Source organism: Physella acuta, unplaced genomic scaffold, assembly GCF_028476545.2.
Source record: "Physella acuta isolate Inbredline_101_S28 unplaced genomic scaffold, ASM2847654v3 ptg000473l, whole genome shotgun sequence".
Classification (NCBI taxonomy): Eukaryota; Metazoa; Mollusca; class Gastropoda; family Physidae; genus Physella; species Physella acuta.
In genome coordinates this window covers 350741-365441 of record NW_026731992.1, presented here as the reverse complement: position 1 = coordinate 365441, position 14701 = coordinate 350741, and the positions used below count along the sequence as shown (strand labels likewise).

The window sequence follows — 14701 nt, the reverse complement described above, 5'->3', positions numbered from 1 at the left end:
TAGCCATTAGAAAATAAAATACTTAAAAAAAACTTTTTAAAAAACCACGTTTTTCTTGTGGACTAAAAAGTAGAAAATAACTATTTACATACATTTGATGACAAAAAACGTGGGTACGTTCACCATCAAATTTCCCGACCCATCTGCCCGACCCACGTTTTTTGTCATCAAATGTATGTAAATAGTTATTTTCTACTTTTTAGTCCACAAGAAAAACGTGGTTTTTTAAAAAGTTTTTTTTAAGTATTTTATTTTCTCCTTTTTAGTCCGTTGCTACACATGAAAAACGTGGTTTTTAAAAAAGTTTTTTATATAGTTTATTTTCTACTTTATCTAATGACTTGATTAAGTATGAATTGACTAAGTGTTTATAAATACACGGACTAAAAAAATCTTGAGCGACCAGGATTCGAACCTGGGTTGTCGCGGCCACAACGCGAAGTACTAACCACTATACGATCACGGCCAGCACGCTCACATCGATTGGGGCCGAAGTAACTGTGTCAACAAGCCTCCAGTCTTGTCGGTATCTTTAGAAATCATGTCCTCAATTTTATGGTCCTTTGGGCGTAATTAAATTAAGCTAATTACGGTCTCTAATTGCTAGTTTTTATGATTGCATCTGAAATTGTTAGGCGAAAGTAACCTGCATGCCAAATTTCAGATCTATAGAGCAATCAGAAGTGGGCTAATTTTCGATGTCAATTTTAACAACAAACACATCCACGCGAAGCTGAGTTAATAAAAACGTGTTAAAAAACCAGCGACGCGTACCTCGCGCGCAGTGAAGCGAACGATCACATGTCGCCACAGGCTTAGGGGCAGAGAATTTAGCTTGAACCGAGTTTAAACTTACAGGAGGTAGGCCAGTTTGGGGGAGACGATATGGTCGAGTGGTTGGGCACACGATTGCTATCCCACTCGACACGGGTTCAAATCTATGTGTTCTAGTCAGTAACGTATTCAAACAACGTGTTTTTTACGAGTTGTCTTTTTACGAGTTGTCTTTTTACGAGTTGTCTTTTTACGAGTTGTCTTCGTTTACCCAAAAAAAGTGAAAAGATAAAATCGATAGCAAGATTTTAATGCAAACAAACAGACAAAGACTAAAAAGTAGAAAATAATAATCATTAAAAAAGTTTTAAAAAACCCACGTTTTCTGATTGAACTAAAAAGTAGAAAATAAATGCTATAGGCCCTACATCACAATAATGCAAGCGATCACTCTACTATAAGCGAGCAAAAACGTGGGGCGCCGTGATTTTCTTACAGTTTCTAATACTGTTGACTCTCTACAAGCTCCCTAATAAAAGTCAATAGTATTATCTAATCAATAGTAATATAACTTTTACTTCGGCGCCCCACGTTTTTCATCGCTTATAGTAGAGTGATCGCTTGCATTATTGTGATGTAGGGCCTATAGCATTTATTTTCTACTTTTTAGTTCAATCAGAAAACGTGGGTTTTTTAAAACTTTTTTAATGATTATTATTTACATTTATTCTTTGATTCAAGTTTGAATTTATTTTCTAATTTTTTTACTTACAATGTACTGTATTATACACTATATTATAATGTGCCATTCCCATATCATAAATAAACATTTATATTCACTTCCTGCACAGTTGAAAATGAATTGTATCAAATGTAAGCTGCTGACGTGCTAGTAATGCTAGTATTTATCAGAGTTTCTTCAAGGCATCTCTTCTGGGGGGGGGGGGGGGGAATAGAGTAAGGTTTGTTTATATAACGACTTAAATTTATTTTATAGTTGCTACAGTTTTTATTCTTTCGCATAACGTAAAGAAAATGTTAAATGCACGCACATTTCTAAAACATATTAAACGGATCAATGTCAAATATGATTTTCGTTTTGATTCCTAGAAAAAGTGGATACATTTTAATAATAGTAGGGTCGAAATAATTAATTAATTAATTAAACTGTTTTGTAATTTTGCCAAGGGAGGTAATTAAAAAACAAATTCAACTCAAGCTAATGCAAAAATGTGAAGCAAAATCTCCAAGAGGGAATAATTGTTGGAATAGTATAATTAGCAAAATGTGAATGAATGCAAATCTGCAGTGGACATTATTGTAAGAGGACAGTATTGTTGGAATATTATAATTAGCATGTATTGATAAAAGGCTATCTTTTATTTATTTTATTCACTTAACGTCCTGTTTACTAATTATAATTTTTAATAAACTATTCCGCATTGTTATAGACGCGTCATCACGTTCATTAGGTGCGCAATGGTTTTAGTAATGAAACTCTATTGTACATTTTTAAAATTTAAAGTACTGAAAAAAATGCACGACTTGATAGTGCAATATGGTAGGTAAAACACGGATATTTTAAATACAGCCTTTTATTTATTTTATACACTGAACGTACTGTTTTCTAATTATTAATCTACCTTTCCGTTTGCGGACAAGCTGGGGTTTTTATAGTCATTCAATGAATCAGGCGCGTCCGTCGGTGCTCGGGCAGGGTGCGATTTGGCGCCACGGGCTAAACTGTGAGCACTATGCGCTTATGTTTGCATTTAAGTTGTGTTTAAGTTATGAGGGTTGTGTTTGTTTTTTCGTTTGTATTTTATTGCGTTTGTGTTTGCATTGTGTTGGTGTTTTCATTTGTGTTTTCATTTGTGTTTGTTTTTTTCTTTTGTGTTTGTGTGTTGCATTTGTGTTTTTCTTTGTATTTTCGTTTGTGTTTGCTTTGTGTTTGTTTTTTTTTCTTTTGTGGTTGTGTTGTGTTTGTGTCTTCTTTTGTGTTTGTGTTGTGTTTAGTTTTGTTCTGTTCCCAAGTTGGTACATTTAAAAAAGATTTGCTGTGGCGAAGCACGGGTATGCAGCTAGTCTAGATATATATATATATATATATATATATATATATATATATATATATATATATATATATATATATATATATATATATATATATACAAACAGTTTTAAGCAGTGCGATAGACTATGGATACAATGTGCCATTGCAGTCGTTTACTAAACTAAATCAGGCGCGTCCGCCGACGCCCCGGTAGCGTGCGATCTGCACCGGGCTACCCTCGGACTTTCCTTTAGCCCTGGTGGGGACGGGCACGCTTGTTTCCTATACAAACAGCACATTTTCGCAAAAATCTTCTGCAAGTTTTTAAAACGTTTTTCTGGTACCTCTACTCATTAAATGGGGTTTATCTTTTGAAAGTGTCTCAGTAATTCAGCCGGTCACGTAGGAGAAATACGGACCAGCCACTACGGCCTGGCCTAAAATCTGTCTGAGAGTAAACACCTTTTTATATGATTTTGAGTCAACACATTTTTAAAGACATCAACCACAAACAATAAAACTTCGTGAGGTCAGAGAATAAAGAAAAAATAATTTATACAAACGGCTTACATTTTTTCTCTAAATATACAGCATTTTTTGTCTTGGTATCACCCCCCTAAAAGGTGTCACCTGGTACGGTCTGCATTTACACCCCTTACCCCTCCCCCTTTGCGCCGCCCCTGTATCTTTTCACGTGCTAATCTATGATGCCAGTGTGTAACAGCATCAATAATTCCCCTGAGTGAGCATGGAAATGTCAACTATTTTTGTCCCATAATCAGCCGCTGTCGTCATGACACGCCCTGATCAGCTCTCATAGGTTGATAAACATTTGGTAAGTCAACAGCTTTAGTCACACTGGACAGCTTTAGTCACACTGCACAGCTTTAGTCACACTGGACAGCTTTAGTCACACTGGACAGCTTTAGTCACACTGGACAGCTTTAGTCACACTGGACAGCTTTAGTCACACTGGACAGCTTTAGTCACACTGGACAGCTTTAGTCACACTGGACAGCTTTAGTCACACTGGACAGATTTAGTCACACTGCACAGCTTCAGTCACACTGGACAGATTTAATCATAGTCAACAATTTTAGTCACAACCAACAATTATAGTCACAGTCTATGTGGACATACACACACACACACACATATATATATATATATATATATATATATATATATATATATATATATATATATATATATATATATATATATATATATATATATAAATAATATATATATATATATATATATATATATATATATATATATATATATATATATATATATATATATATATATATATATATATATGGGGGGGGGGGGGGTGACAGGAAAATGCGCCAGGAGAAAAATGAGCAAAGAGAAATGTGCACAAGCTAAAAACCCACCCACTTAATCATCTACCAACCCGTATGGTGCGAATAAATGTTGGTGCGAAAGATTATAGCATGTTTGATGACGCGGATGAAAGAGGATGAAGTTTTAGAAAGTTCGGACAAGGGAGACAGTCCGCTTAATGCGGATATCAAGGATAGTTTTATGTTTATTTAAACGAGAATAGTAGTTGAATATTGTATCGTTGTGATGTGAATGCTCATGGTAGTGGCATTCTTTAAATGGTAGTAGATCGCGTCAGGTCAAACACGACACTCTCACAGCAGCCTTAACAATCGTGTATACATGTGTCATCTAGTCCATATATGTCTTTGTGCTAAAATTTCTCTTTGCGCATTTTCGGTGTGCGCACTTTTCTCGGTGCGCATTTTTCTGCTTGTGCAAATTTCTCTTTGCGAATTTTTCTGTATATTTTTCTCTTTGCGCATTTTCTCTTTGCGCATTGCTCTGTGTGCGCAAATTTCTGTTTGAGCATTTTTCTGTTTGCGCAAATTTCTGTTTGCTCTTTTTTCCTTTGCGCTTTTTTCTGTTGCGCATCTTTCTGGGAACCAGTGACGCCACTGCGTAGAACTCAAAAGTTTGGGGTTATACATTGACCAATGGCTGCTTAGAAATCAACACGTTAATGCTAAACAATCGTTATATCCTTGAGCACTTCTTTGCTTCGCTAGTGGTACTACTTGCCCCCCCTGTGCGGGTAATAAGTACCGTTTTGTAAAAACTTTCGTCTTTTACTGCGCCTTTAATTTTAATCATTACACATCAAAACAATGTTTTTTGGTCCAATTTACAAGAAAGATTACTCCAAGTTAGAAATAAATAATATATATATATATATATATATATATATATATATATATATATATATATATATATAGACCTACGTTTAAATTGACATCATTTTAATCTCTACCCCCATCCCCCCCCCCCCCCCCCCCCGACGACAAAATTTGGTGTTTGGTGTCAATGTTGTTTTAGGTAACTGAGGTGGCCTGTTCTTGACCTAGTTAACGCATGTATATTTGACCTACTTAACTCGTGTAGGCCCTCTACTCGACCAGGAACCGTTTAGATTACTGGATGACATTTAACGCAAGTTGACATTTATCACTGACACACTGGCACTGCCTCCGTCACTGAATTAAACACACGCCATTAGCCAGCAACCATTTTACTCACACTAGGCTAGTTGGAAAAAAAACATGGCTCGCTCCATCGATCGGCCATGTTCTGCACGCACGCGCTACGGCCGCGCTCAATAAGTGGTCGATGGCTCTAACTGCTTGAGCGCGACGCGGCAGCCAGTAGGTAGTGAATCTGTTCAAAACAAAGCCTACTTGACAGAGATAAGCTATTAGCTTGACGCTGTCCGGATCAATTCTTTCTTCGTCAATTTTCTGAGCAAATAGCAAGTGCTGGCAATTAGCCGTGACTATATAAGATGATGGAGAAAGAGGAACCCAACTCGACATACAGAGGGAACGCTACACAGAGCGGATCTAAGGGGCCGAGCTTCACGGCAGATAAAAGCAAGAATAAAATGGCGGCCAAGACAAACAAGAAATGGGTTCGGCTGGCCACTGTGTTGGCCTATGTCCTAGCGGTCTCACTAGCGGCCATAGTGTTGGCCACGTACTACAGTCTGATCTGGGAACCACGACTGAAGAAAGTGAGTCCCACAGCTGATGGTTTAAACTCCAGTACGATATCATCATTGAATGTGAGCACATCAAGCAAGTAGCACACCAGGAGGTGAGTACTTCATTCTTAACTTCTTAAATAACTCGTGTTAGTCTGATAAATGAGAGGGGGGATTTACGGTAGGGAAAATCTTTAAAAAGGTCTGCTAGAAATGAACTAGATCTATACATAATATTAGGCTACATAATACATATTATAGATCTAGATCTACATCTACATGACAATACAAAAATCTAGATCTAGCCCTAATTAGTAATTTCTGTGTCCTATGTTTATCTTGGCATCCTACACTACAAACTCTAAACCTGGCAAAGTTAACTCCCCTTGTAGCAGGTTTGTAAACATAGAACATGTCAAGTTGATGGCCTATGTACTATGTGCCATTACTAGGCAGCCCACAATCAAATAGGCCTATGTATTCTTTTTCTATTTCTTTACCCTTTACATCCTAATATTACACTACATTGAATATTACAATACAGTAATTACTATAAATATAATATGATGAGAAGTTAGGTATGGTGATGAGGGTACTGTTAGACAGCTGGGAAGAAAATCATTTCTCCATTAGCCTTGTTTGGCTTCTATCTGGGCTAATGTGAGGAAATAGAGGTATTTTCCAAAGGGCATTACACTGCATTAGATCTCAATAGAATGTGCACAATAGAATAAATCTAACAACATATGCTGATGATGAACTATGCCTCCACTACTGTCCATGGCCTGTGCCACTAGGTATTACCATATCAAGAATTTCTATAATATTGATATAAACACCCCAGTAAAACAGTTTTTTCAGTATTTTCTTTTTGGTTACATATATAATGTCAGCTGAAAATAGCCTTTCCATGCATCCCAATTCTCAATAAGGCATCACTGCTGTCCCCAGAGGTACTTCATTACACTTTGTCCCTGATCATGTTGTCCACTGAGGTACTTCATTACACTTTGTGTCTGATCATGTTGTCCCCAGAGGTACTCTATCTTCATTACACTTTGTCCCTGATCATGTTGTCCACTGAGGTACTCTATCTTCATTACACTTTGTCCCTGATCATGTTGTCCGCTGAGGTACTCTATCTTCATTACACTTTGTCCCTGATCATGTTGTCCACTGAGGTACTCTATCTTCATTACACTTTGTCCCTGATCATGTTGTCCACTGAGGTACTCTATCTTCATTACACTTTGTCCCTGATCATGTTGTCCACTGAGGTACTCTATCTTCATTACACTTTGTCCCTGATCATGTTGTCCACTGAGGTACTCTATCTTCATTACACTTTGTCCCTGATCATGTTGCCCACTGAGGTACTCTATCTTCTTTACACTTTGTCCCTGATCATGTTGTCCACCGAGGTACTTCATTACACTTTGTCCCTGATCATGTTGTCCACTGAGGTACTTCATTACACTTTGTCCCTGATCATGTTGTCCACCGAGGTACTTCATTACACTTTGTCCCTGATCATGTTGTCCACTGAGGTACTTCATTACACTTTGTCCCTGATCATGTTGTCCACCGAGGTACTTCATTACACTTTGTCCCTGATCATGTTGTCCACTGAGGTACTCTATCTTCATTACACTTTGTCCCTGATCATGTTGTCCACTGAGGTACTCTATCTTCATTACACTTTGTCCCTGATCATGTTGTCCACTGAGGTACTCTATCTTCATTACACTTTGTCCCTGATCATGTTGTCCACTGAGGTAATCTATCTTCATTACACTTTGTCCCTGATCATGTTGTCCACCGAGGTACTTCATTACACTTTGTCCCTGATCATGTTGTCCCCAGAGGTACTCTATCTTCATTACACTTTGTCCCTGATCATGTTGTCCACCGACGTACTCTATCTTCATTACACTTTGTCCCTGATCATGTTGTCCACCGAGGTACTCTATCTTCATTACACTTTGTCCCTGATCATGTTGTCCACTGAGGTACTTCATTACACTTTGTCCCTGATCATGTTGTCCACTGAGGTACTTCATTACACTTTGTCCCTGATCATGTTGTCCACTGAGGTAATCTATCTTCATTACACTTTGTCCCTGATCATGTTGTCCCCAGAGGTACTCTATCTTCATTACACTTTGTGTCTGATCATGTTGTCCACTGAGGTACTTCATTACACTTTGTCCCTGATCATGTTGTCCACTGAGGTACTTCATTACACTTTGTCCCTGATCATGTTGTCCACTGAGGTACTTCATTACACTTTGTCCCTGATCATGTCCCTTTCTGTTTCTTTGGAATCTTAAGGGATAAGACCATTCCACTCCATAATTAGTCCCAGTTGAGGACAGTGTGACTGTATTGAATTCAATTGGTATTATCATTTTTTTTTACATTTTTGGGAAGACTAACTTGTTTATTTAGTATTTTATACCTACAGGAAGGATGTATTATATTATATATATCATGAGTATGTTGGGACAGCATATGTTTGGACAAGATATGTTGTGACAGCATATAATTATAAAACCATCAAGTGATTCTTGTTAGCTCTTGCTGCACACATTATCCAGTGCATAAATAAAACATTTCCCCAACACTTGCCCTTGCCCCAAAACATTTCCCCAACACTTACCCTTGCCCCAAAACATTTCCCCAACACTTACCCCTGCGCCAAAACATTTCCCCAACACTTACCCTTGCCCCAAAACATTTCCCCAACACTTACCCTTGCCCCAAAACATTTCCCCAACACTTGCCCTTGCCCCAAAACATTTCCCCAACACTTACCCTTGCCCCAAAACATTTCCCCAACACTTACCCTTGCCCCAAAACATTTCCCCTACAATTACCACTGCGCCAAAACATTTCCCCAACACTTACCCTTGCCCCAAAACATTTCCCCAACACTTACCCTTGCCCCAAAACATTTCCCCAACAATTACCACTGCGCCAAAACATTTCCCCAACACTTACCCTTGCCCCAAAACATTTCCCCAACACTTACCCTTGCCCCAAAACATTTCCCCAACAATTACCACTGCGCCAAAACATTTCCCCTACAATTACCCCTGCTCCAAAACATTTCCCCAACAAATACCCCCCCCCCCCCCCCCCCCCCCATTAAAAATTGATCCTGAGCCATAGTTCCAACATCAAACATAACACTCACCATAAAGTAATGGTAAGGCTAGAGCAGGGATAAGAGAATTTCTGGGATGGAATAAATGAATCAAGAAACATGTTCTCCATTATGCTGGCTCCTGTTGACATTGTATGCCTAGGGAGAAAGTTAACCACTGGCTCCTGTTGACATTGTATGCCTAGGGAGAAAGTTAAGCACTGGCTCCTGTTGACATTGTATGCCTAGGGAGAAAGTTAACCACTGGCTCCTGTTGACATTGTATGCCTAGGGAGAAAGTTAACCACAATTTCTATCTTACTCTTTGCCTTTAACTTGTATGATGGGTGTTCTCAAGCCAGGGGATATTGACAGGAAGGTCATGTCTTGGACCCATTCAGAGCATCTCCTCACAACTTTGGTGTATCAAGTCTTTCCCACACTAGGGAACATTCATCTGGGGCTGCAGGGAGTTCTATTATATACAATAATAATATAGCTAAATGTTGTCGAAACATGTCAACATATTAACTGTATCAGTGGATGTTTTGTGGGGTTTTAACCTGATTGCTCTTGTTTAATTAAGTTTCTCATGTTCACCAAAGTTGAGGTAGTGGACTAATGATGTATTAGAAATTTAAGTTTTCTTAAGTACAAAAGCATGCACAACATAGGCTAAGATAGCGACTCCTAGAAATATTAAATAGTTGTTTAGAGATTAAGTCAAACAACTAAATCCATGTTATCCTTATAATTTTAGAACTTACACATGATTAACTTGGTCTTTTAACAGTGGCATAGGGAATGTTATAATGGGTTACACCCCCCCCCCCTCCTCTGCCCCATAAAATGTCCACTATTGGTGCAACAGTTTGATGTTGACAGTGCACTATTGGTGCAACATTTTGAACTGTATCACAAAACAACCAGTTACACCCCTAAAACAGTTTTGGAATATATGTATGTTTTTGTATATGTACATATATAAACATTAATTTAGGCCTACTTGGATTTACATATATATATATATATGTTTACATACAGTCCACCCTCCACCCTCTGACTACACCACTGTCTTTTATTAGGCAAACAAATTGTTATATGGATGATTCCATCAGATTTCCAACAGTTTAGTAAAACTAAAAACCCATATGGTCAAGAGCCTTGGCCATTTTTAATTTTCTAAGTCTAAGATTTTGCAAATTTGATTTTTAAATTTTGTAAATTGCAGAACAAATATTGTTAATAAAAATATATTTTGCCTATTACACCATGATATATGAGGACCACAACTACTTTCTAACCTGCACTATTAAAATATACCTAATCTAGAAGACCAGAATAGCGTTGGCGTTATTATTAGAAACGGTGTAATAAAGGCAGATTTATGGATGTGATCGCTATTTACTATTGCAAATAGATAAGAAACTAAAGAGAAACGCTACAATAAATTGTACTTTTTCTCCCCAGACATTTGTCAGTGAGGTGCAACTCCACCACTATCAACACAAGCTTTATTCTTGGATGGAAACTTTTACATGTTTTGATTGGTGGATATTTTCTTGACTCTTCCTCTGGTGTTCAAGTCACATCCTGTTCACTGTGAAATGACCAATCATTTGTTGGGCAGAAAACATTGTGATAGACTAGTTACCTAGAGTACAGCTTCTCTGTACTATTTCATGGCATGTGCAATAAGGTCTACCTAACATTGTAACCACCTTTTTTTTTTGTTTAAATTTTGAAACTTGCAGTGATATGGTTGGTCATGGGATATGTTTTCCATCAAAGTTGATCAAAACAAGAGAACTTCCCTACATTTTCTCAGTGCCATCATTCACTGAGAAATTTTTTTTTTTCAACTTAAATTTGTCATCAGTAAAATTTTTATATGTATTTTCTGTGACCTCCACAGTCTGTGCAATGTCAATTCAGCATATATATATATATATTTGTATGTTTTAAAAATTTTTTGTGAATATTTCTGAAATCAAATTTGGCTGGACCAAATTTTGAAAAGCATTAAGATGATTAAGTCCATGAAATCAATGAAGAGGGGATCTAATTTCATAGAACACAGTCAGCTAACTTAGCAAATAAAAGAATAGAATGCAAATAATTTTTACCTGTTAAAATGTCTAAAACAGGCTTGAATGAAAATAAGGATATTTTTTTAGTCTAGGCATGTTAATTCTGTGTCCTTACATTATAAATCTTGGGACTAGCTGTGTCTAGAGAAAAGGTTTGACGTGGGGTGGCACCACAGTACACTTCTGCCTGTACTATGATGAAAGCAACACACAAAAAAAAACTCAAGAGAAAATTTGAACAGAAGGAAGGCTGACACTTGAGTTCTATATTGGTCACAATTTTGTTATTTAAAAACAAAAATTTAATTTATTTATGTTGGTAAATATTGATGGATATAATATAATAAGTATGATTAAAAATTTTATTTAATTCTTTGGGGTACTTTTTTAAATGAGGGAAAGGAAACAGACACTACTGGTGGAGTGGACATTTAGTCAACAGTCTCACAGATTTGTGTAGACCATTGGTCAACAGTCTCACAGATTTGTGTAGACCATTGGTCAACAGTCTCACAGATTTGTGTAGACCATTGGTCAACAGTCTCACAGATTTGTGTAGACCATTGGTCAACAGTCTCACAGATTTGTGTAGACCATTGGTCAACAGTCTCACAGATTTGTGTAGACCATTGGTCAACAGTCTCACAGATTTGTGTAGACCATTGGTCAACAGTCTCCCAGATTTGTGTAGACCATTGGTCAACAGTCTCACAGATTTGTGTAGACCATTGGTCATCAGTCTCACAGATTTGTGTAGACCATTGGTCAACAGTCTCACAGATTTGTGTAGACCATTGGTCAACAGTCTCACAGATTTGTGTAGACCATTGGTCAACAGTCTCACAGATTTGTGTAGACCATTGGTCAACAGTCTCACAGATTTGTGTAGACCATTGGTCAACAGTCTCACAGATTTGTGTAGACCATTGGTCAACAGTCTCACAGATTTGTGTAGACCATTGGTCAACAGTCTCACAGATTTGTGTAGACCATTGGTCATTAGTTTGTCTCACAGATTAGACCAGTGGTCATCAGTTGGTCTCACACTCATGTCCAAGAAGTGAATGCCATGAGCCACCAGGCTGCTGGATAGCCCTTGTCCTGGCTATCTGTTGAATGTACTTAGTAACCCCTTGGTTTAGCACTATGCATTTGACATTATTTTACTGTGTAAACCAGGAGGCATTTTAATCATTGCTGAAAAAATCAAAAAAGGGTATCTATTATTGTGCCAGTATTTGTATAACCTTTAAAATAATTAAACAATTAATAGCTCAGTTCTTGTCTTTTTATATATCATTTGAATGGTGTGGGCAATATGTTCCAGATGTGTGTAGTATTTGTACAAGTAGTCTAGGAAGCTTTTAAGTTATGATAAATCTACAAGAAAACTTGACTGACACCAACAATTTTAGAAGTGTATAGAAGTAGGCTAAGGAAGCTATTAAGTTATGATAAATCTACAAGAAAACTTGACTGACACCAACAATTTTAGAAGTGTATAGAAGTAGGCTAAGGAAGCTATTAAGTTATGATAAATCTACAAGAAAACTTGACTGACACCAACAATTTTAGAAGTGTATAGAAGTAGGCTAGGAAGCTATTAAGTTATGATAAATCTACAAGAAAACTTGACTGACACCAACAATTTTAGAAGTGTATAGAAGTAGGCTAGGAAGCTATTAAGTTATGATAAATCTACAAGAAAACTTGACTGCCACCACACTAATTTCCTTGTCTGATTTGTAGATTTTCTTCCAAATGAAAATTTGGATTTCTTACGAATAAAGAGGGTCTTATCTCCCTTAAACTTTCTCGTATAATTTTATGTATTTTTTATGTAATAGTAAAGGGTATGCACTCCCCACAAAATCAGACTATTGAATTATTTTTTAAAAATACATTTTTAATATTTCAATTTTTAAAATAGAATCAAGGAGAAAAAAGAAGTATGCAGCAATGAAAGCAATAAAGTGTGTTTATTTTAATAGAGCGGAAAATGTGTACTTTTTTTGTAAAAATTCATGTTTTTTGCCTGATTATGTGCAATACTTCCTGAGAAAAAGAAAAAGTTAAGTCTGCTACTAGTAAGCATGTCATGAATCTAAGGGTGGTGATGACAAGGCAAAAAAAAATTACCAGGAATTTAAACTAAGAAATAACTACTTTCTGTTCTAATAGTTCTATGGAAAAACATCTTAAAATTTTAAAATAAGATTTTTGTTTAATCTTTAGATTGGTTGTAACAGTTCATGTTTCTGACCTTACATACAGAATGTGTACATACAGAACGTGTACATACAGAATGTGTACATACACAAGGTTAAATAAAGCACATGGATCAACACCAATCAGAGGCCTAGTGACCCAGGCGCATGGGGACAAACTTTCGATTTGCACCCCCTTCAAACTTTCGATTTGCACCCCCCCTTCAAACTTTCAATTTGTTTTTCCAACTCATTTTGGCACCCGGGGACATATGCAACCATTGGATAGATGTGACTGCTGACTCTAAAGGTGCAGGACATTCACTTTTGGATTCTAATTTTTTCTAACGATTGACTGGGTTATCAGAAGTAATGGCATTTTATTCAAAGCACGAATCATTCGAATTTCCTGATACCAGTCTGTCTCAGTTTTCACATATCAACAAATACAAGCCTAGTAAAATAATATAATCATGTAATCCAGTTTTGTATACCAACATAGTTTGTATGAGAAGTGATAGCAAATGATAATGATTGAAACATCTATGTTTTTGTATTAAAAGTAGGTAGTCCAAACTGGCGAAAAAGTGCGTTTTAGGGTCAGTTTTTGCGGTTTTCAAAAAAATTTTTCACTACTTCTAGTTTTCCTATAAGAATAAAAATTATATGTCAATAAAGTTTAAGTCTTTATCTGTCGTAATCTGGTATTTTTATATCTGTAACACATGTTTGAATGTGTTTTATATTTGTTTGAAAAGTATCAGTTACGTCAACAAATTTCACCGTTTTGCGAGTACCGATCGACCCCACACTGTTTCATTTGGTTGCGGCTTCGCAACGAAGCATCGTAGAAGCATAATCTTAATGTCATTTTAAAGGGCGAATTCTAGTCTATTGTTTGATGTAAAAATTGAAAAAATAACTTGCTTATTTCATTTTAAAAAATCCGTTTATAAACTTTATATACACGAAAACAAACTGATTCTGTTTCAATTTTTACACCGATGTAAAGTTCACTCTTATAACTACTTTGTGTTGTAAATTCAAGTATTTCTGATTTACGGTCGCGAAGCCGTGCCCTCAATAAACATATAACCCTCGAGTCAATTTCCAGCCCCGAGTGAGTAGCTCGCCGAACGGTTTTAAATAAAGGTTGACGACCGATGATGCTAAACGGATTTTACCCTTGCTAGAGCCTTCAAACAAGTTGTATCATTTTTAAAGTTTCATTTCCATTTTAATAAATGAATTTTAAGTTTGAATGTCAGTTTAGTTTAATTAGTAAACGTTATTAATGTAAATTTGAACGCTACTAGTCCACGGTTTTTAGCGTGTGAACTACGCTTGTACACAGGGTGTGTTTAGACGTGAAGCTATTTAATTCAG

The 14701-nt window shown here is 36.7% G+C and overlaps 1 long non-coding RNA gene across 1 annotated transcript; it reads left to right on the top strand.

Annotated features, from left to right (window-relative positions):
- The first annotated feature begins 5222 nt into the window (after window positions 1–5222).
- LOC131943923 (uncharacterized) lies at window positions 5223–12385 on the top strand. Its single transcript, XR_009386975.1, has 2 exons — window positions 5223–5986; window positions 10489–12385. It is a non-coding gene; the product is annotated as an uncharacterized LOC131943923 (long non-coding RNA).
- The last annotated feature ends 2316 nt before the right edge of the window (window positions 12386–14701 follow it).